At 36.3% G+C, this 20,945-nt stretch overlaps 1 protein-coding gene across 1 annotated transcript in view; it reads left to right on the top strand.

The window, feature by feature from the left end:
* Positions 1-20,945, top strand: part of NAV3 (neuron navigator 3) — a 931,619-nt gene that overhangs the window by 520,258 nt on the left and 390,416 nt on the right. The gene's annotated exons all lie outside the window — the stretch shown is intronic.

Here is a 20,945-nt window from a genome sequence, read left to right as displayed (position 1 = left end):
TTGATTGTAATAGTTTCAGAAGGAATGGTTCCAACTCCTCCTTGTACCTCTGGTAGAATTCGACTGTGAAGATGTCTGGTCCTGGACTTTTTTTGGTTGGTAGGCTATTAATTATTGCCTCAATTTCAGAACCTGTTATTGGTCTATTCAGGGATTCAACTTCTTCCTGATTTAGTCTTGGGAGGGTGTATGTGCCCAGGAATTTATCCATTTCTTCTAGGTTTTCTAGTTTATTTGCATAGAGGTGAACATTCCATGCTCATGAATAGGAAGAATCAATATTGTGAAAATGACCATACTGCCCAAGGTTCAATGCCCATAGATTCAATGCTATCCCCATTAAGCTACCAATGACTTTCTTCACAGAATTGGAAAAAACTACTTTAAAGTTCATATAGAACCAAAAAAAGAGGCTGCATTGCCAAGACAATCCTAAGCCAAAATAACAAAGCTGGAGGCATCATGCTACCTGACTTCAAACTATACTACAAGGCTACAGTAACCAAAACAGCATGGTACTGGTACCAAAACAGAGATATAGACCAATGGAAAAGAACAGAGCCCTAAGAATTAATACCACACATCTATAACCTTCTGATCTTTGACCTGACAAAAACAAGAAATGAGGAAAGGATTCCCTATTTAATAAATGGTGCTGGGTAAACTGGGTAGCCATATATACAAAGCTGAAGCTGGATCCCTTCCTTATACCTTATACAAAAGTTAATTCAAGATGGACTAAAGACTTAAATGTTAGACCTAAAACCATAAAAACCCTAGAAGAAAACCTAGTTAATACCATTCAGGACATAGGCATGGGCAAGGACTTCATGTCTAAAACACCAAAGCAATGGCAATAAAAGCCAAAATTGACAAATGGGATCTAATTAAACTAAAGAGCTTCTGCACAGCAAAAGAAACTACCATCAGAGCGAACAAGCAACCTACAGAATGGGAGAAAATTTTTGCAATCTACTCATCTGACAAAGGGCTAATATCCAGAACCTACAAGGAACTCAAAGAAATTTACAAGAAGAAAACAAACAACCCCATCAAAAAGTGGGCGAAGGATATGAACAGACACTTCTCAAAAGAAGAAATGTATGCAGCCAACAGACACATGAGAAAATGCTCATCATCACTGGCCATCAGAGAAATGCAAATCAAAACCACAATGAGATACTATCTCACACCAGTTAGAATGGTAATCATTGAAAAGTCAGGAAACAACAAGTGCTAGAGAGGATGTGGAGAAATAGGAACACTTTTACACTGTTGGTGGGACTGTAAACTAGTTCAACAATTGTGGAAGACAGTGTGGTGATTCCTCAAGGATCTAGAACTAGAAATAACATATGACCCAGCCATCCCCTTACGGGGTATATACCCAAAGGATTCTAAATCATGCTGCTATAAAGACACATGCACACGTATGTTTATTGTGGCACTAGTCACAATAGCAAACACTTGGAACCAACCCAAATGTCCATCAATGACAGACTGGATTAAGAAAATGTGGCACATAGAGTTCATGTCCTTTGTAGGGATATGGATGCAGCTGGAAACCATCATTCTCAGCAAACTATCTCAAGAACAGAAAACCAAATACCGCATGTTCTCACTCATAGGTGGGAACTGAACAATGAGATCACTTGGACACAGGAAGGGGAACATCACACGACGGGTCCTATTGTGGGGAGCGGGGAGGGGGAAGGGATAGCATTAGGAGATATGCCTAATGTAAATGACGAGTTAATGGGTGCAGCACACCAACATGGCACATGTATACATATGTAACAAACCTGCACATTGTGCACATGTACCCTAGAACTTAAAGTATAATAAAAAAAAAAAAGAAAGAAAGAAAATGTGGCACATATACACTGTGGAATACTATGCAGTCATAAAAAAGGATGAGTTCATGTCCTTTGTAGGGACATGGATGCAGCTGGAAACCATCATTCTCAGCAAGCTATCGCAAGAACAGAAAACCAAACACCACATGTTCTCACTCATAGGTGGGAATTGAACAATGAGAACACTTGGACACAGGAAGGGGGACATCATACATTGGGGCCTGTCATGGGGTGGGGGAAGGGTAGAGGGATAGCATGAGGAGATATACCTAATGTAAATGACGAGTAAATGGGTGCAACACACCAACATAGCACATGTATACATATGTAACAAACCTGCACGTTGTGCACATGTACCATAGAACTTAACGTATAATAAAAAATAAAGAAAGAAAAAAAAAGAAGTTAACTTGGGGTTGGAATTGTCAAGGAAGGTCTTAAGAGAATGACACTAAATTGACACCAAACAAAGGGAAAGAAGTGATAGGTGGAAAGAAGGAAGAGAAGCATTTGCTGAGAGTCAGCTAAAATAAGACAGCATAACACAAAACTAAGCATTTTAAAGTGAACAATTCAGTGACATTAATATATTCACAATATTGTGAATTCACCAACTCAAACTAGTTCCCATTTTTATCACCTAAAAAGGTAACCTGCTGTTGCCAGCCCTGATTCCATCATCACTATATTTTTATTTACGTTCATCCTTGACACTTCTTCATCATATTCAGCAAATGAATAAATATAAGCATAGATAATTTTATTCTGTTCTTCTTGGATTTCTTTCCTCAGTGGATATGCTCTATTTTTCACTGTGTTCCTTTACTTGCCTCTACTTTGAAACGACAGCCCATATCCTATTGCTAAACTCCATGCTGTTCAAATTATTTAATTGAGACAAACTTTAGCTTCTGTTCCTTGAACTTTCCTTATGCTCTCCTGGGACTGAAAGCATCTAGAAAACCCCCTCTAATGGAAACCCAGTTAATGAGTGAAACAAATAAATAACTTAAAAAATAGTGTTTATTCAGTGACTTTCATTTCCGTCCTCTAAATTTTCATGATAATTTCAGAGATCAAAAATTTAGTCCCAATGAAAAACTGAGGAATTTCATTTCTTTCTTTTTTTTATAACTTTTTTTTTTTTTTTTTTTGAGACAGTCTCACTCTGTCTCCCAGGCTGGAGTGCAGTGGCACTATGTTGGGGCTCACTGCAGCCTCCATCTCCTGGGTTCAAGCAATTCCCCTGTCTCAACCTTCCAAGTAGCTGGGATTACAGGCACCTGCCACTATGCCTGGCTGATTTTTGTATCATTAGTAGAGATGAGGTTTCACCATGTTGGCCACATTGGTGTTGAACTCCTGACCTCAGGTGATCTGCTCACCTAAGATGCTCCCGCCTGGCCTCCCAAAGTGCTAGGAATACAAGTGAGAGCCACCACGCCCGGTCAGGAAATCCATTTCTAATGTGATAACAGTCACACTTCATCATTGAGCAAATCTCAGGGATTGACACAGATATTCTTTGTAAATAAAAAGTCGCTAAATTAATTAATTAATTAATTTAGAGACAGAGTCTCACTCTGTCACCCAGGCTGGAGTGCGGTGGCATGATCTCGGCTCACTGCAACCTCTGCCTCCCGGGTTCAAATGATTCTCATGCCTCAGTCTCCCAAGTAACTGGGATTACAGGCATGCACTACCATGCCTGACTAATTTTTATGTTTTTAGTAGACACGAGGTTTTACCATGTTGACCAGACTGGTGTTGAACTCCTGGCCTCAAGTGATCTATCTGCCTCAGCCTCCCAAAGTGCTGAGATTACAGGTGTAAGCCATCATGCCTGGCCTAAAAGACACCAAATTAGTATAGGTAATAGCATTACTCTTATCCCATCAGTGCCTGGTTAGAGTTTACATATAAGCCAGGAGCCTATGTGCAGGAGACACGATGTGATTTTCTCAGCCCAACATTGATTACTCATTCATTTGCTCATTGTATACTCATTTTACTTTGGTGAACCAGCCATTCTTCAATTGATTACTGTCTTGGTGGAGCTATATATAAATGTTCTCTGCCTTTCCAGGTTGTTGGGTAGGGATGTGAACCAAGTTTCATGAGTCAAATTGCTTTTCTAGGAATGTTAAGTTTGAGAAGAGTAGCAAATCTGGTATTGATCTTAGAAGACCCTGCAGAAATTGCCCATTAGTTCTTGACATTCAGATCACCAGATATCATTGATTTAACTTATCCTGAAGTTCTCTGTGCAATTCTGCATCACCTCCCAGTAGCTATATTTACACTTGGAAGGACTGTCCCAAATCCTAAAGCTATCTCACTGATTATAACCTGAGAGAAAGAAAAATCCATCAAAATAAAAGGGCTTAGGTCAAACAGAATAAATGTGTATCTAAGAAAAGGTTGTTCAAAAGGAAGCAAAAGGATAGCACGGGTCAGAAACCAAACAGTCGGCATTAGATTGCTTCATATGACTAATAGCAAGTACTCAAATGATTAGAGCCTGTCACTGATCCAAAATATTTCAGTGAAGAGTGGCACACTCTAATACTTTAATGCCCTCATTTATTTCAGTATTTTTTTTCTTGCATCTAATGTAAATACATCTCAATAATTTTTTAAAGTAAACCTTTTTCTTGCTCTTGTCCTTGTAGCTCACTACAAAACTGATACGCAGAGTAGTGTCTCCATGTCATCATTAGTAGCAGCATTTAAGAACTTGTTAGAAAAGCAGATTCTCAGGCTGCACCCCACATCTGCTGTTTCAGAGGCTCTGGCATGTGGAGCCCAGCATTTGTGTTTTGCAAGCTCTCCAGGTGATTCTGAGATTCACTAAGAGTAGAGGACCACTGCTCGAATATTCTGCCAGAGGTCCTCAGGCACTCACAAGTCTAATCTCCTAAAGGAGGAAATGTATCATTGCCCAAGAAGACTCATGTCCCTTCATATGTTGAGAATAAAACTCTGATGTTGTTACAACATCCCAACATCTCCTAACATTTTCTGCCCTATGATAAATTTCACAAGAATCATTTGAGAAGATGTGGCCTCCAAATCATATATTCTGCTTTTCTGCCATGGTTTGACAATGAGCTCTACTTCTACCAAACTCTATACCATGCAAATTAAAAGATAAATAAATAAAGCAATGGAGATCTTTGTTTGAAATGTTACACCAAGAAAACAACAATAAGGAGAGGAGGTTGATTTCAAAGGGAGTGGCTGGGTTAGAGCCAATTAAAACAGCTGATGTGTGGTAAGCAGACGCAGTTAAAGAAGGGCAAAATAAACATCCCTTGGGAGGAACAGTGGCGAAGCAGTCTGTAAACTGAGAAAGTGACTCCTTAATAGCACAGGCCTACTTTCGTTCTTAATTAGACTGAAATTGCCCATCTGTGGCACTCACCTGTGATTAAAAACCAACAACAGGCAAAAAGTAAAATACTGGATATGCCAACTTTAAACCAAGTTCATACTGTATCTAAGCTTTTCACCTCTTCCATAGTTTTAAGACACTAATTAGTATGCTGCTGTTAATCAGTGAGGTTGGGGACTTCAAGATCTTCTTGAGTGTGCAGACCCATTTTCAGGAGAGGAAGAGAGTTTTTTTTCTTTTTCCTAAGAGTGGAAATACATGCAGCCAGACATGCTGACTGTACCATCATTTACATTGGCACTGTTCATGGAGGACTCCTGGAAAACTGTCAGGAAATGAAACTATCTTGATCATCAGAGTAAAGAAGTATGATAGACAGCGAGTGAGCCCCAGTGGCAGAAGAGTTACACAGTCCTTGAATTTTAGTTCTGGCTCTATTCACTACCAGTCAGACATTCTTCATTATTCCCAAGTAAAGCTTTTAGGCTGAATAAATAGGTAAAGCAAAAAGCAAATAACTTGCAGATAGTAATTTTAGTCATGACAAACTATTTAACTTAGTATAGTCTTAATGATGGGATTACAGTCACTTGTATTGTTTATATTGAAGCAAATGAGGGTCTGTCTTGATCAGGAGGATCCTGGAGTGCGCAGTGATGCAATTACTTTAGAAATCCTCTTGGTGAAATTTGAATATCTTGCCCTGTGAAGACACTATTTTGGTATTATGCTACTATTTTCTCTCATTACTAGAATTACAACATATAGATTTTCAGGAGCACAGAGTAAATATTGACTTTTTTTCTACATATTTGTGCAGGCTAAGGGTCTCTATTATGATTAAACAAGTTAAATATAATGCATTTAAAAATCCTGATATAGCTTCTGATGAATGCCTTTCCAAATTATCATGTGTATCATCTCCAATAAGTTGAAGCTTTTAAAATTACATCGTTGTCTCATATAATGATCACTTTATATTAGACCATCATAGTTGTAATATAAAATGTGGTCATGGCTTACTGAGATGTCATAATTCATCAAATCTGTTTTTTTCCCCGACATCGCATCTCCACATCCTTTCTGAACTATACACTGTAATTTTTAGATTGCCAAGTATGCTCTATCAAAATAATAACTTGGGTGTGGTGCTTAGCAACTTTTAGATATACCAATAAAACAACAACCTAATGCCTAAAGAAAACTGGGTAATTTTATATTAATATTTTATAGTATTTTTGGAACCTCATATAAGTATGCACCAGAGGAGGGTTAGAAGTTGAAATGCATTATTATATGTCAAGCTGGTATCATATATCAAATGATTTTAGAGGACAGGGAGTTAAGGGCAGGAGTACTGGGAAATACAAGATAGAATTTCAAAGGCAGGAAGAAGTCCGATGGGAAAAAAATTAAGAATGAATTGGTGGAAATTCATGGATAATTGCAAGGAATGCTAAGGGAAGATAAACTTTATATTCGTTGGAAGGAGTTAAGAATGAAGACTATTACAAATACTAGACACAGAAGGTCTGGAAACATAGACCATGATTTTATGATGGATTAATCCATAGTTTCAGACTTGTTCAACACCCTGCATATATGATCAATGTGTAAATTAGTGTTTTAACCCAGTAACAGCAAAAGGTGCATTTTTAGAGAGAGGAACACCTGACAGCCTCCAGTAAAGTGAAAATGGGAAGTCGCTGCTTTCAATTTGAATAGGATTGATATTGGGACAGTAGTTTCAGATCGTCTCTGAGATGATAGCGTTTGACTCTCTTTCCTTTGAGTTAATTATTAAGGATTATCCAGAAGTTATATATCCAATGCAAGCACAAATTACTAGAGAAAGCACAGGTAAAGCCACCAGGTAGCTTCTGAAAAGCACTGTTATCTGCAGCTTTCTTGCATGGTGCCTGGTTGTGAACTCCACGTGTGCTCGGCTATCATCTACCGCCACCTCTCTGCAGCTAACAGGCTTTGAACATCACTCATGGACATAAGGTCTTGTGCCATTTACCTCCATGTTTGCTCTGTTTTATCATCTCTCACTCCTTTACCTCTGCTTCCCTAAACCAGAGAGAAAAAGAAATCATTGATCAATATGCAGAAATACAAAAAATTACTTGAAATAAATAATGTGGGTTTAGGATTTTATGTTTTAGCTCAATTCTAAACATCCTTATGATTCCTAAACTATGGCAGGATAAGCTTTCCAGGGAACATTTAAAGCTCACAGTTCAGAGAGAGCAGTAAAGTGCCATGTATGTGTTAACTCTAAGAATTCTTCCTTATTGACAAATTGAATTGGGTGAAGATGTGGCAACATGGCTGGTATTTTATCCGCAACTATCAAACTCTAGTGGTTCTTTCTCATTTTGACTTTTTATTCTCTTTTCCAATCTATTATCCTCTTTCTATCTTCTGGTGGTTATCTGTTGACCTTTAATCCTTATTTACTGCATACACTTTGGCGATCACTTTATGGAAGGATGCTTGCTGGGGCTCAGATGCTGAGGAAGAAATGGCATCAATAAAATATAAATGGGAAAGAGAAAATGAGAGCATGCAAGCTTTAAGGCTTATCTAAATGGAGCAGACAATTTTCGGTTTGGAATTGCTGCACCCTCTGTAAGATTCTCTTGTAATTTTATACTTCTGTTGAATATTCTGTAGTAGAATAATAAGCCCTGCTCTTTGCCAGAGATGCTTTGTTTAAATCAAATCCTCTGGAGAAAATCTCAAAAGGAATAGCTGCTGAGTTTACTTAATATAAAAAGTTTTTTTTTTTTTTTAATTTAAAGTTTCCTTAACAGAGTTACTTGTTGATTAAAATGCTCTGCCAAGTTCTTCTGGTGATTCTGTCAAGACCAAACTATGCTTTTTTTTTTTTTAACTGCAGAAGCAAATATTAGCTTCACCTGAGGTTTCTCTAGCAAAGCATTTTCTTCTTTTCAGAAGCTTTTAACATTGCCATATGTGTAATTAAATGGTCATTTCACCTTTATTATATTTTTGTGGCATTTTAAAAATTATTTTTCTTGTTTATGTACACTGTAGCAGTTATGGTCACCATATGCTTGTTATGTAAGATAGCCCTTAACACCCAGCTGATAGATGCAAGCTGTTGGGGAAAAATCAACACTGGTCTCCTATTTATCTAATTTTAACCCTCAAAGATAAATTCAGCTGGATAAATGTGTTCCTAAGCATCTTTCACCTGTCAGAAAATATTTTTATATAGTTCTTCTCACAACAGGAAGGAAAAGGTAAAGGTCTGCCTCTCTACAACTTGATTTTGCCACTAGTAACTTTGTGCTATTGAGATAGTACTTTTGAGATAAAAGACACAATAAGCCAGTAAAGTAGAAGCTAAAATGTGATGATATAAATATATGTAAAACTAGCTTTTCGGAGGGATAGGTGGGATAGGTGGAAGAGAGGAAGGTAAGGATTTCTTCCTGATGAATATAAACAAAAACAATTTAAGGCAAATGCAAGTTTAATAATTTAACCAATACTTAGTAAGCCATGCAATTGAACTTATTTTCCCTAAAGTTATTCTATAAATCACAAATATTTTGTTTCATAAGAATCTGATGTCTGTACCATAGAGAGTGCAAATATACCGTTATTATAGAAAGAGTTGCAGAAATAAAACTCCTAGAATGTACATGCATTAAGTCATGATTTCTAAAACTGTCCTATGAAAATGATATCGTCTCTAATGACCAATTTTGGTGTTTAGTAGGAAACAGGGAAATTGTTTTTATGTGAGAAGAAGCCATTCCATCACATTAGAATTACAAAACTTTCCATTTATGTTTGTTCAAAGTTTTTTGTTTTGTTTTGTTTGGTTTGGTTTGCCTGTTTTTGACAGAAAGTGTGGAAAGTTGGTGGTGTCTTTGCAGGGATGAGGAGTATGTGATTGCTAACACTTTGCTTTCAATGACCTCATGTAAATGTTAGGAAAGTCTGGAGGAAATCAATGCATTTACAAGAATCCAGGTTAGTATCTGATGGTCTCCATTAGAAAAGTGTTCAGAGGGAAGGAAACGAATAACACATTACCATTCACCATTCACATTTAATATTGCATCAGTTCTGCATTTGAGGAAAGCAATTTTTGTTCTTTCTGTTCCAGAAATGTATGTGAGAGATTTTATTTTACTTATGATAAAGAATATGAAGATAAATGTATTAATTAGTATTGCAAGTTTAATTAATGACCAAGTCAGATTATTTTAAAAGTAAACAAATAGCTCATTTCCCAGGTTGTATGTATTACACATTTTTGTGTAATATTAATTATAACAGCTATTGATAGATTTCTGCCCATCCCATTTTCAGCAAATCTGATGAACTTTATTCCTTTTAATTTTGGCTATGCAAACTTCTTTCTTTAATATTATCAAAATGCATTGCAGGCATTTCCAATGTCTAAAAATATATCTATCAGTGAGAAGGAAACTGTTGGATTTTAAATCTTCTCATAGCTTTTGTAGAAATTAGGAAAAAGAGGACTCATGAGTGCAATAGGTTTTACTGGGAGCGTTTTATGAGAACAATAGGAACCTTATAAGATTTTTCGTGTTTACCCCTCACTCATCTCCTTTTTCTTCACTTGTCAACTGAATATTAACGTAACTAAAATATAATTATGCTACTAATTCTGAAAGTATAAGTATTGACTAATAATGAGGATTTTAAGCTGAGGTCCGTCAGGGTCAAACTTCTTTAGGTGAAAATCCAGTTTGTCACTTGCTACTTAAAGGTTATCTACACATTTTTCTTTATTCTCATTTCTTTGAAGTTTGTGAAACCTCCTCAATTCACTAAAATGTAGCTAGTGAACAAAGTAAAATAAGAGTTAAGTTTTAGATGCCAAACTTAGTTGTCCATTTTTTCTACTCTCACCCTTGCTCTATACTCTAAATCTAACAAATACATTGAGAAAGCATTGAAGAGGGGATTAAAAATGAAATGTTTCATGAAAATATTTAGCAAGACAATATGGACACAGGAAAAATGAAGAAGTTCCTCATATATATCTTATGTTGATAATGATACAAAATTTTATATGAAAAATCGTATTTACAGAAATCTATTCTGCTTTTTCAATGTTATGCATTTTCACTCACCAGTTCTCATGGTCCATACACTTAAAACAAGAAAGAGGAAGATATTTTACGGCAACATATGTGTGGTTCATAAAAACCCATAAGCAGGGTATATGCAAGAAAGAGCTCGGCAACTACTTCTGTTGCTGTCAGAAATCATTGTGAAATTTCATGAAAAGGAACCCTTGAGACACTGATAATATGGAAGTAAAGGGCAATGTCTACATGGAAATTAACATTTTTGTAAGAAAAATGATTGGTTAAAGAAAATGGATGGTGAGGTCAGTAGAGAATAAAATGTCAATAAAATAAATGTGTGTGGGGGGGGGGCTATTCTGGTAAGAAGCAGATAAAAAAGGAAAGGAAAACTTTGAAGGGTTTACCTAGACTATTTGATCACTTTGCATCTTTTATAGTAGGTTTCTATATATTTCTGAATCTAATGTATTAGATGCCTGTCTTAGTCCATTAGTGCCGTTATAACAGAATACCACAGACTGGTAATTTCTGTAAGAACAGGAATTTATATCTCATAGTTCTGGAGGCCAGGAAATCCTAGATCAAGGCACTGACATCTGGTCCTCACCAGATGTCTTCTTGCGGCATCTTCACATGTTAGAAGGTGGAAGGGCAGGAGAGGGGCAACCTCCCTCCATCAAGTCTTTTTATAAAGGCACCTAATCCCATTCATGAGGGCAGAGCCCTGATGATTCCATCACTTTCCAAAGGCCACAACCGCCAATACTGTTGCATTGAAGATTAAGTTTCAATGTGCAATTTGAAGGGGACAAAAACATTGAAACCACTGCAATGTCTGACAGAGAGATGTGGTTTCCCAGTTAATGGTCTCATTTTATTTCTGGGCTATTAAGAACATGACCATTGCATACAGCTGGAAAGATCGCACACTCTACCACTGTGTGAGTGAAAGGCACTACAACCTCAGGTAGTTGTTGACCTTGAGTCATTGCTTTTGTTCAATGGAATAAGTAGATATTAATAAGGTATATGTAATTTCATGTTGCTGCCTTTTTAAATGGTGCCATAAGATTTCCTTAAAGTGACTTATCTATATTTTATTTATACTTACTAAATACAGACCCAATACTGAATAAAATACTCAAAATAATAGAAAAGACATAATCAGATCTTACATTTTCATTATCATACTTTCTAATTTCCTATTCTTCTTTTATGACTTCAGATAGATTGAATAAGAGGTATCTAGCTGAACCTCTCAATATTCCTCTCTCTCTTTCTTATTATCTGTATCTGTCTCTACCTGTCACACACACACACACCTACACACACACATGTTCGCACAAACATATAAACACACACACAGCTGTTTTGAAATATCCTCAGAGTTCCTAGTAAAAATGCTACATGATCTGATAAAGATAAACTTTTGAAGCTATTGACGGGGTAGCTTTTCTGGGTGGTTCCTAGAAAGGATCTGGATGTTAGTTAGATCTGAAGTTTAGACCCTGTACTGGAACTGGGAACTGGAACTGATTACAGGCAGCGATTACTTTAACTCATTACTTAGAATAAAATCATGGGCTAATTATAGTGGTACCCTGTGTTAAATATAAGAATAAAGTTTAAATGTTTAAGAAAAGATTTACTCTCATTGCCTGAACGAAACCTAGTGCACCCTCAGAATATCTGCCATAAAGCTGGAGATGGTTAATGTGTGGATTCTGAAGGGGCAAGAGCAACAGTTACATGTTGAGTCCATGGTGCTTGGGATGTGAAAACGCACGCTATTCCAAGTGGTCCTATAAATCTTTCACAATTACAAGTTACAACCTTTGCAAATGACATTTTTATGATACCTTTTGAATGGCTTGGCTTTGGTGTGCCACTCTTTTAGGTTTTAGCCAATTTTATTTGTATATAACCTTCAAAAATATATGAAAATAAGAAAATTGGCAAGGAAGGAGTAGTGAAAATGATACCTTTATAAAACAATGTTATTATACATTGTTACATCTAAAAATTTTTGGCTGCATTTCGCAGGACCAAACTGTTACAACTTGTTTGAGATGCCTTCCTTTATCTTTTTACAGCACATTATATTTGTGTACTCATATTCCAACAAGAATGGTTCTTTCAAGCATAATTATTTTTTAGGTTGCTTTTTTTTTTAGCATTCATTTGTATTTTTAAGGGTCTACTGTCTTACTGGAACACTGAAATTTATCTGGCAAGAATATCCAATAATTTTGTTTTAATGGAATAGTTGTCCTTTTTCCAGATGTGTATTTTTTTTTTTCACTCTGGGAGCTGATATCCTTGAATCAAGGGTATTAACATGCAATGTCATTCCAAAGCTGACTACATTTGCTTTTCATTATACTTTATGGTTAAGAGACCTTCTGAATTTGGTAAATTTTATTTGCTCAACTAACTCTATCAGTAGCATATTGTAAGGAAGCCTGGAGGGCAGTAAATGCATGCCATAGAGCATATATAAACAATTTTCACCTCTCCCGAGAAGTTCCTCATTTTAATTGGACGTTGTGTGCATTCTTTAAAAATCCATTAGCTGTCTTATTATTTAATCCCTTGTACTCATCACCTGCCTTTATGTTTTAGCCAGCTAGTTTACCTTTCTTTTGCCTGATTCAATACCACAATAGAGACACATCTTGGCGTATTGCCCCTTGCCCCCACAAATACACTGTATGAGCAGAGTATGCCTAATACTTCTCTATGTATCAATTTTTTTCTGAGATATCTGAAAAAATGATTTCAGTGGGAATACTGGTAAGAAAAATTCTAAAACAGATCTTAGTGTCTGAAGTGTTGGAAGCCAGATCTGGAGAATAGTTTTAACTTCATGCTCAGTATATCGTATCTTTATCATATCTTATTTTTTCTTATTTAAATTTCCTCATTCGTTCTGAAGACAATCTGTTCAAATTATTCGAACATTTTGCAACTTGTTGGTACAAGTAATTTATTCCCTGGGGTTTAAGGGAAGTTCTTACCTGGATGAAGGATAATTTTTAAAAATGAAGATTCTTAAAGTTGAATGTGAAAGTGATAATATACAATACAATTTCAGAATGGATTGGAAAAAAAAGAACAGTTAATAAGTTGAATCTTTACTTGTGCTTCTATTACAGACTAACAGGGATAATATTTACTTCCCCCCACCTTAAGTATAAACTGAACAAAAGTGTGTAAAACAATATTATTCAGCCATTTGACAACGGACAATACAGGACAGTGGTTCCAGAAAGAAGGGTAATCAAAGGGGAAGGCTTACTGTTGTGCTAGTTGACTTCCTGGAGGCAATATCCAGACCACAGAGTAGAAATGGAGAACCCAAATAGAGTTCAGAAGTTTTGCTGAGTCTTAGAAATAGAGATCAAAGTTTAGGAAAGGCTCGAGGGCTAAAATTTTGGAGCCAAAGTACCAGAAAGGAAGGAACTCCAGAGAGAGAGATACAAAGAGATGTGAGAGAATGAGGATGAACACTAGAGACTTACAGAGGTGTTTCTTCTAATCTTTGGCAGAGGACTTATCCCTACATGTATTAGAGGAAAACAAGCAAATGCCAAAGAAAGGACCAGCAGAAAGAAGCATGAGAAATAATTACTAGCACTCATACAAGGTTGGGAATAATTGATGTCTTCCCCAGTCAGAGTGAAAAGACCACGAGGCGTGTGTTAGATTCACAAAATTGTATTTCTTTACAAGTGGTGCAAAATTAGCTCTAGGCAATCTGATCTGTACCTTCTTTAACAATGTATTTAAAATGCTCAAAACCTACTTAACTGTGTGGCATTACAAAGTCAAATACTACTTGAAATCCAGTATACAAGTGTACAACTCAAAATGTCTCCCATCCAGTAAAATATTACAAGGCATGTTAAAAAGCAATATGACATGACTCATATCCAGGAGGAAAAAATATCCATTAATGGAAACATACTTAAGAAATGGCAGAGATGATGGAATTAGCAGACAAATTGTTGTTAAAACAACTATTATAAATATGCTCCATACGTTCAAGAAGGTAGAAAAACATAAATTTTTTTTATGAGACAAGGAAGAAAGAAAAGACACCCAAATGGAACTCCTAGAGATGAAAAAGTGTAGTGTGCAAATTAAAAATACATGAGATAGGATTACAACAGATTAAATCATATAGAGGTAAAGATTAATGAACTTGGAAACATTAATAGAAGTTACGTGAATGCAAAATGAAGCACAGAGAGGTTTTTTTTTTTTTTTTTTTTTTTTGATATGGAGCCTCACTCTGTCATCAGGCTGGTGTATTGTGGCACAATCTTGGCTGACTGCAACCTCCACCTCCCGGGTTCAAGTGATTCTCCTGCCTCAGCCTCCCGAGTAGCTGGGACTGCAGGCGCATGCCACCACGCCCAACTATTTTTTTTGTTTTGTTTTGTTTTTGTAATTTTAGTAGAGACAGGGTTTCAGCATGTTGCCCAGGGTGGTCTCAAACTCCTGAGCTCAGGCAATCCATCCGCCTTGGCCTCCCAAAGTGCTGGGATTATAGGCGTAAGCCACTGTGCCCAGCTGAGAATAAGATTTTTAAAGCCTTAAAAAATTAATTGCATTACTAACCATGGCACGAAATGTGGTTCAGCATACATAATTGGAGCTCTAGAAGGAAGAGGGAGGCAGAAAATAAGTTTAGAAAGAACTCAAAAGTTTCCAAAATTTGATATAAACTATAAAAAAGGCCAATGAACATAACACAACCTGAACAAAACGTTAAAAAAATCAAATCGCTGACCAGGCGCAGTGGCTCACACCTGTAATCCCAGCACTTTGGGAGGCCGAGGAAGGTGGACTACCTGAAGTCAGGAATTTGAGACTAGCCAATATGGTAAAACCCTGTATCTACTAAAAATACAAAAATTAGCCGGGTGTGGTGGTATGTGCCTGTAATCCAAGCTGCTTGGGAGACTGAGGCAGCAGAATGGCTTGAACCCAGGAGGCAGGGATTTCAGTGAGCCAAGATTGCGCCACTGCATTCCAGCCTGGTGAGAGAGCGAGACTCCGTCTCAAAAAAAAAAAAAAAAAAAAAAAAAATTAAGTTGCTAAAAATGAGTGATAATGAATGCTTCTCAGATTTCTTATCAGAAGTTGGATAATACAGTCAGGATACATAGAAAGGAACAAAGATCAGACATATGATGGACTTCTCCTTAGAAACTATGCAAGTGAAAATACAATGGTGTGGCATCTTTACTGAAGAAGAAAAATTGTTAACTTAGAATTTTGTACCCAGAAAAAAATTCTTTCATAAATGGAGGCAAAGCAAACTCTTTTTTAGCCAAACAAAAGCTGAGACACTTAATCTCCAGCAAATCTGCAATTTGAAAAATGTTATAAAAGGTTGTTTATAAAAGGAAAATGACACCAGATAAAAATTTGCATCTATGCAAAGGAAAGAAGAGCACCAGAAATGGAAATTATGTGGATAAAATTAAAGATTATTCGGTTTTTAATTTTTAAAACAGAATTGATAATATAACAAAATAATGTGCTATGTTAATATATGCAGAAGAAAATGTATGCTAACACTAGCACAAGAATGTGTACAGGAATGTAAAACTAAATACTGTAAGGTTTGTAAATTATATCTAAAGTGGCATAATGTAATTTGAAGGCATATTCTAGTAAGTTAATGGTTTATATAGTAAATCCTACAGGAACAGAAGAATAAAATGAAATATGTGTCACCCACTAAGAATCCCACTTTATAAAGATACAGACAAAGTTGAAAGAATGGAAAGAAGACACTAAACACTAATCAAAATCCTTTAAAAAGTAGTTTAGCATAAAGGGATATTTAGGATCCCCACTAATAAGCCTGCAGAAGTTTGAGAGATGTATGGAGAATCATCCTCTAACAAAAAGCAAGCTGAAGACTAGGACAACATCTATTCAAATATATATCTAAGATAGGACCTATACAGAAATATATAAAGAATTGTTGAGAAAACTCAGTAATAATGAGACAAACAAAAAGTGGGCAAGAGTTTTTGACAGATGCTTCACCAAAGATGATATATGAATGACAAGCACACATATGAAAAGATAGTCAACATCAATAAATTATTAGAAAATTTCAAATTAAAACTGCAATGGTACACCCCTACCCCTGAGTAGAATGGCTAAAATGAAAGACTGAAGATATGAAGTAGAGAGAATGTGGAGCAACTAGGCCTCTCATACATTGCTACTGGGAGTTCAGAATGGTATGTTTTGGAAAATAGTGTGGCACTTGCTTACACAATTAAATATATAGCTATCAGATGACTCAGAAATGCCCTTCGAGTTATTTATCCATGAGAAAATAAAATAAATATCAACATAAGACATATATAAATATTTATAGGGCCAGGTATTGTAGCTTAAGTCTGTAATCCCAGCACATTGGGAGGCTGAGGCGGGTGGATCACTTGAGGTCAGGAGTTGGAGACCAGCCTGGCCAACATGGTGAAACCCTGTTTCTACTAAAAATACAGATGGTGCACATCTGTAGTCCAAGCTACTCAGGAGGCTGGAGCACAAGAATTGCTAGAACCCAGGAGACAGAAGTTGTAGTGAGCCAAGATCACACCACTGCACTCCAGCCTGGGTGACAGAGCATGACTCTGTCCCCCTCCCCCTGCAAAAATTATAGAACTTTCCCAAACTGGAAACAAATCAAGGGTCCTTTACCAGATAAATGCATAAATGAATTGTGCCATATTCAAACCATGTTATGCATTTCAGCCACACAAAAGAAAGAACTAATGATACGTACAACAACACATGGATAAATCTCAAAAACATTATGCTAAGTGAAAACAGCCAAAAACGAAAATACTGAACGATTTCATTTCCATGAAATTTTAGAAAAGGCAAAACTAGCGTTAGAAGTCACTTCAGACATTGCCTGTGTTGAGACTGGGACATGGGCATGTGAGAACATTTTGAATGAAGGGAATATTCTACATCTTGATAGTGGTACTGGCCATATTGAATTATTTCCTTATATTTGTTGAATTTTACTTATGTGTAAATTCCACTTCAATCAAGCTGTTAAAAATAGGAATGTGAGGGCAGGTACGGTGGTTCACACTTGTAATCCCAGCACCTTGGGAGGCCAAGGCAGCACCTTGGGACTCCTGATCACTTGAGATCAGGAGTTCGAGACCAGCCAGGCCAACACAGCGAAACCCTGGCAAAAACCTGTCTCTACTAAAAATACAAAAATTAGCCAGCATAGTGGCAGGTGCCTGTAATCCCAGCTACTTGGGAGGCTAAAGCATTGAACTCAGGAGGCAGAGATTGCAGTGAGCCGAGATTGTGGAGTATAGTTACTCCAGCCTGGGGGATAGAGCGAGACTATGTCTCAAAAAAAAAAAAAAAAAAAAGTAATGTGGCTATTTGCAGTGAGCCGAGATCATGGAGTATAGTTACTCCAGCCTGGGGGATAGAGCAAGACTATGTCTCAAAAAAAAAAAAAAAAAAAGGTAATGTGCCTTTTCTATATTTTTAGCAAATATCAGAGTTGACTATCCAATCATATTTTTCCTTTCAGTGAGCATGCTTTTGTGTTGACGGTTGAATATTTTTTCTCTTACTCTTTCTTAAAAATTGTGGTTTGCAAATTGCCATTTTATGAGATTTTATTACTTGTTTTTGAAATTACTGATATTCAAATTTAGCCAGGTTGGAATTCTCTTATTGTCTAAAACTCCAGCTTAGCTTCAGAAGGTATTTCAAGGGTCACTGCCACTTTTCCTGTTAGATTTGATATGAATAAAATGACAACCAATTTATTTCATTTTAATTTTCAGGATTTTTTTTCCTGAGTTCAGTCCTATTAACCCTTATGATCATGGCCATATTAGGCTTCATGACTTTATCTCTCTAATTCTCATAACTGTATTTCCTGTAACATTTAGAGCTAACATTTACTGAACACTTACTATGTGGAAAACTGTCCTAACAACATCATACATTTACTTCCTTTAATTCTCACAGCACCCTGTGAAGGAAGTATAATTATTTTTTACTCCATTTTATAGAGGATGAAACTGAGACACAGCAACTTCCAAATTCGTATAACTAGTAAGGAAGGAAGCAGAGATTTGCTTATAAGCACTCCCACTTTACAGCCCATCGCCTGAACTATCAAATTACAAATCCTATAATTTACAGATCTTAAATTCTAGTTTTTAGGAGAATCAATTCACTTAAACATGACTCTCAGACCTTTCCCTCTCCCTCGTGATGGTTTCGACATGAGTTTTGTGTCCCCTCCAAAAACTCATGTTGAAATTTAGTTGGCATTGTAAATGGTATTGAGAGATGGAGACATTAAAAGGTAATTAGGCCATGAGAACAGTAACTTCATACATGGATTAATGTTATTGTGGTAGTGGGATTATCATGAGAGTAGGCTGTTAGAAAAGCGACTTTGGCCCTCTCTGTCTCTCTTATATGAGTGCTCTCTTGCTCTTCCACTTCTACCACAGGGAAATGCAGCAAGAAGACCCTCACCACATATGGGCCCCTCAGTATTATACTTCCCAGCCTCCAGAACTGTAAGAAGCAGATATCTTGTTATTTATAAATTATTCAGTTGTAGATATTCTGTTATGGTAGCACAAATGGACTAACACAGTGGGTTCGGGATGAATACAATCATCTATATTTTTAGCAAGCACTCAGCTCACCATCACATCTGCTTTGTTGAACTCAGTTTGTAAAACCTCATTTTGAACTTCATCTACAAAGTATCAGTGACCGTAAGCTAAATTTTTACTTTCTCAGTGCCTTTGTCTCCTAGGTCTCAAAATAGTGTGGTTCTTTTAAGATAAATTGAGATGACAACCCTTGGCACAAAGCACATTTTTTATAGTTAAGTTAGTTTGGTTTTGTTGCTTTTGGTGGTAGATATTATTGCAAAAAATTAGTTGACAGTGGCTACTAATACCAATCTTATATTTCAGTCAGAGTGAAAGATATTGCCTAATATGCAAAAGGTATTTCAAAGTGAAAAGACGTCTTATTGAATGTGAACGCTTTTTTTTTTTTCAATCTAATTGTTCCAGGAATTACAATACATTCTCCTCCAACATATGTTTCTAAAATACCAATTAGCTCATTTGTAACTGGCAAATAGGAATATTATACTAGTATAATGTAGAAGTTGTATAGCTTTATATACAATTTATTCTAGGCAAAGAGAGGCAGAATAGTCAGAATAGAATTATAACCTTGGGTGGGCAAAGAAGTCCTCAGTTTGAATGTTGTATAGTCAGCAGGAGCCCTTTTGGCTCAGTTTTAAGAAAACGAAAAACAAAAGCAAAAATGAATGCCTGCATCTGGGGCTTCCTCTTCAAAGGGGCATGCCCCTGGCCTTGTGCAGCTCTTGAATATTTGCAGTTGCCCTGACCCTGTACCCATTTCAATGTCAAGCCTACTTGCTTGGAAAGTTTGCCTTCCAACCAGATTTCTTCCACCAGTTCTAGTTAAAGTGTTGCCAACATTTATACCCAATTTTTTCTTTTATGTAATTCTGGGTCACTTCCTTGGGTGGTCCAAATTATTTTCTGAGTTGCCAATATTATTTTTGCTAGCAATATACTCCCAAAGTTGCATATGTTTTGAGTGGTCTTCCTAGAATCAGTTTTTCCCACAAGTTCTATTATGTACGTGCTGTTTTGTTTTGCATTGTGAGGATTACAAGTTGCATATGTCTTCTTATGAACTAAGCCTCATTTTACCAACATGAACCTCTCCAGCTCTGTATTATCTTATAGTTTCTGAAAGTTATAATGTGTTGAATGGTTTGCAAACTGCAAAATAACTTACTTCCTCAGAGAGATTATTTCATTTCTTTGATACCACTAGTGTTGTATTTGTTTTGTATTATCCCATTGTGTAAAGCCCACTTGGCTTACTTTTTTTAAAAGTCGGCAAGACTTCTAACTTGCATTTCCTGTCTTCTGTGCGGCATCAGCAGAACACATACATTTTATTTTAGTTATTGGCTCTTTCATCTATAAATTACTGCCTCTTAGATAAAAGTACGTAGTGATTTAAAGACCTGGAAACAGTAGGCCAAAGATGACCATTTCTTCACTAAAGAAAGACATTTTCTATAAAAATGGTTATGATTTAATAATTTCCATAATTCATTGTATCTATACTAAGTGTCCACCACTCATTTTTCTAAGATCTTTGGTTACATTATTACTAGTTTTTATAACATTTGGTGAATGTAATTACTCTCTAGATCCATTATCTGAGTGGAATCACTTTCAGAACAATAATGCATAGTACCTTAGATGTTTTCTTAAAAGTTTACCCATTGTTTATTTAAAGTTCCTGACATGCTTTAACCAGAAATAGAACATACTATGATTATAATAAAATAATTCTATGGATAGAAGCATCATCATTCATTCTCACTGAGTATCTGTTTGGATACTTTTTAGAAGCTTGGGATTTTAAGTTGGACTTAATAAGCTTGAATAACAGTGTTATTTTCAACCGTTTTAAAAGATGGGTTTATAAACTAAAATC

The sequence above is a fragment of the Trachypithecus francoisi genome, unplaced genomic scaffold (assembly GCF_009764315.1).
Source record: "Trachypithecus francoisi isolate TF-2019V2 unplaced genomic scaffold, Tfra_2.0 Lachesis_group11, whole genome shotgun sequence".
Classification (NCBI taxonomy): Eukaryota; Metazoa; Chordata; class Mammalia; order Primates; family Cercopithecidae; genus Trachypithecus; species Trachypithecus francoisi.
Note: the sequence above shows the minus strand (reverse complement) of the source record. Positions and strands in the feature narration are given on the sequence as shown.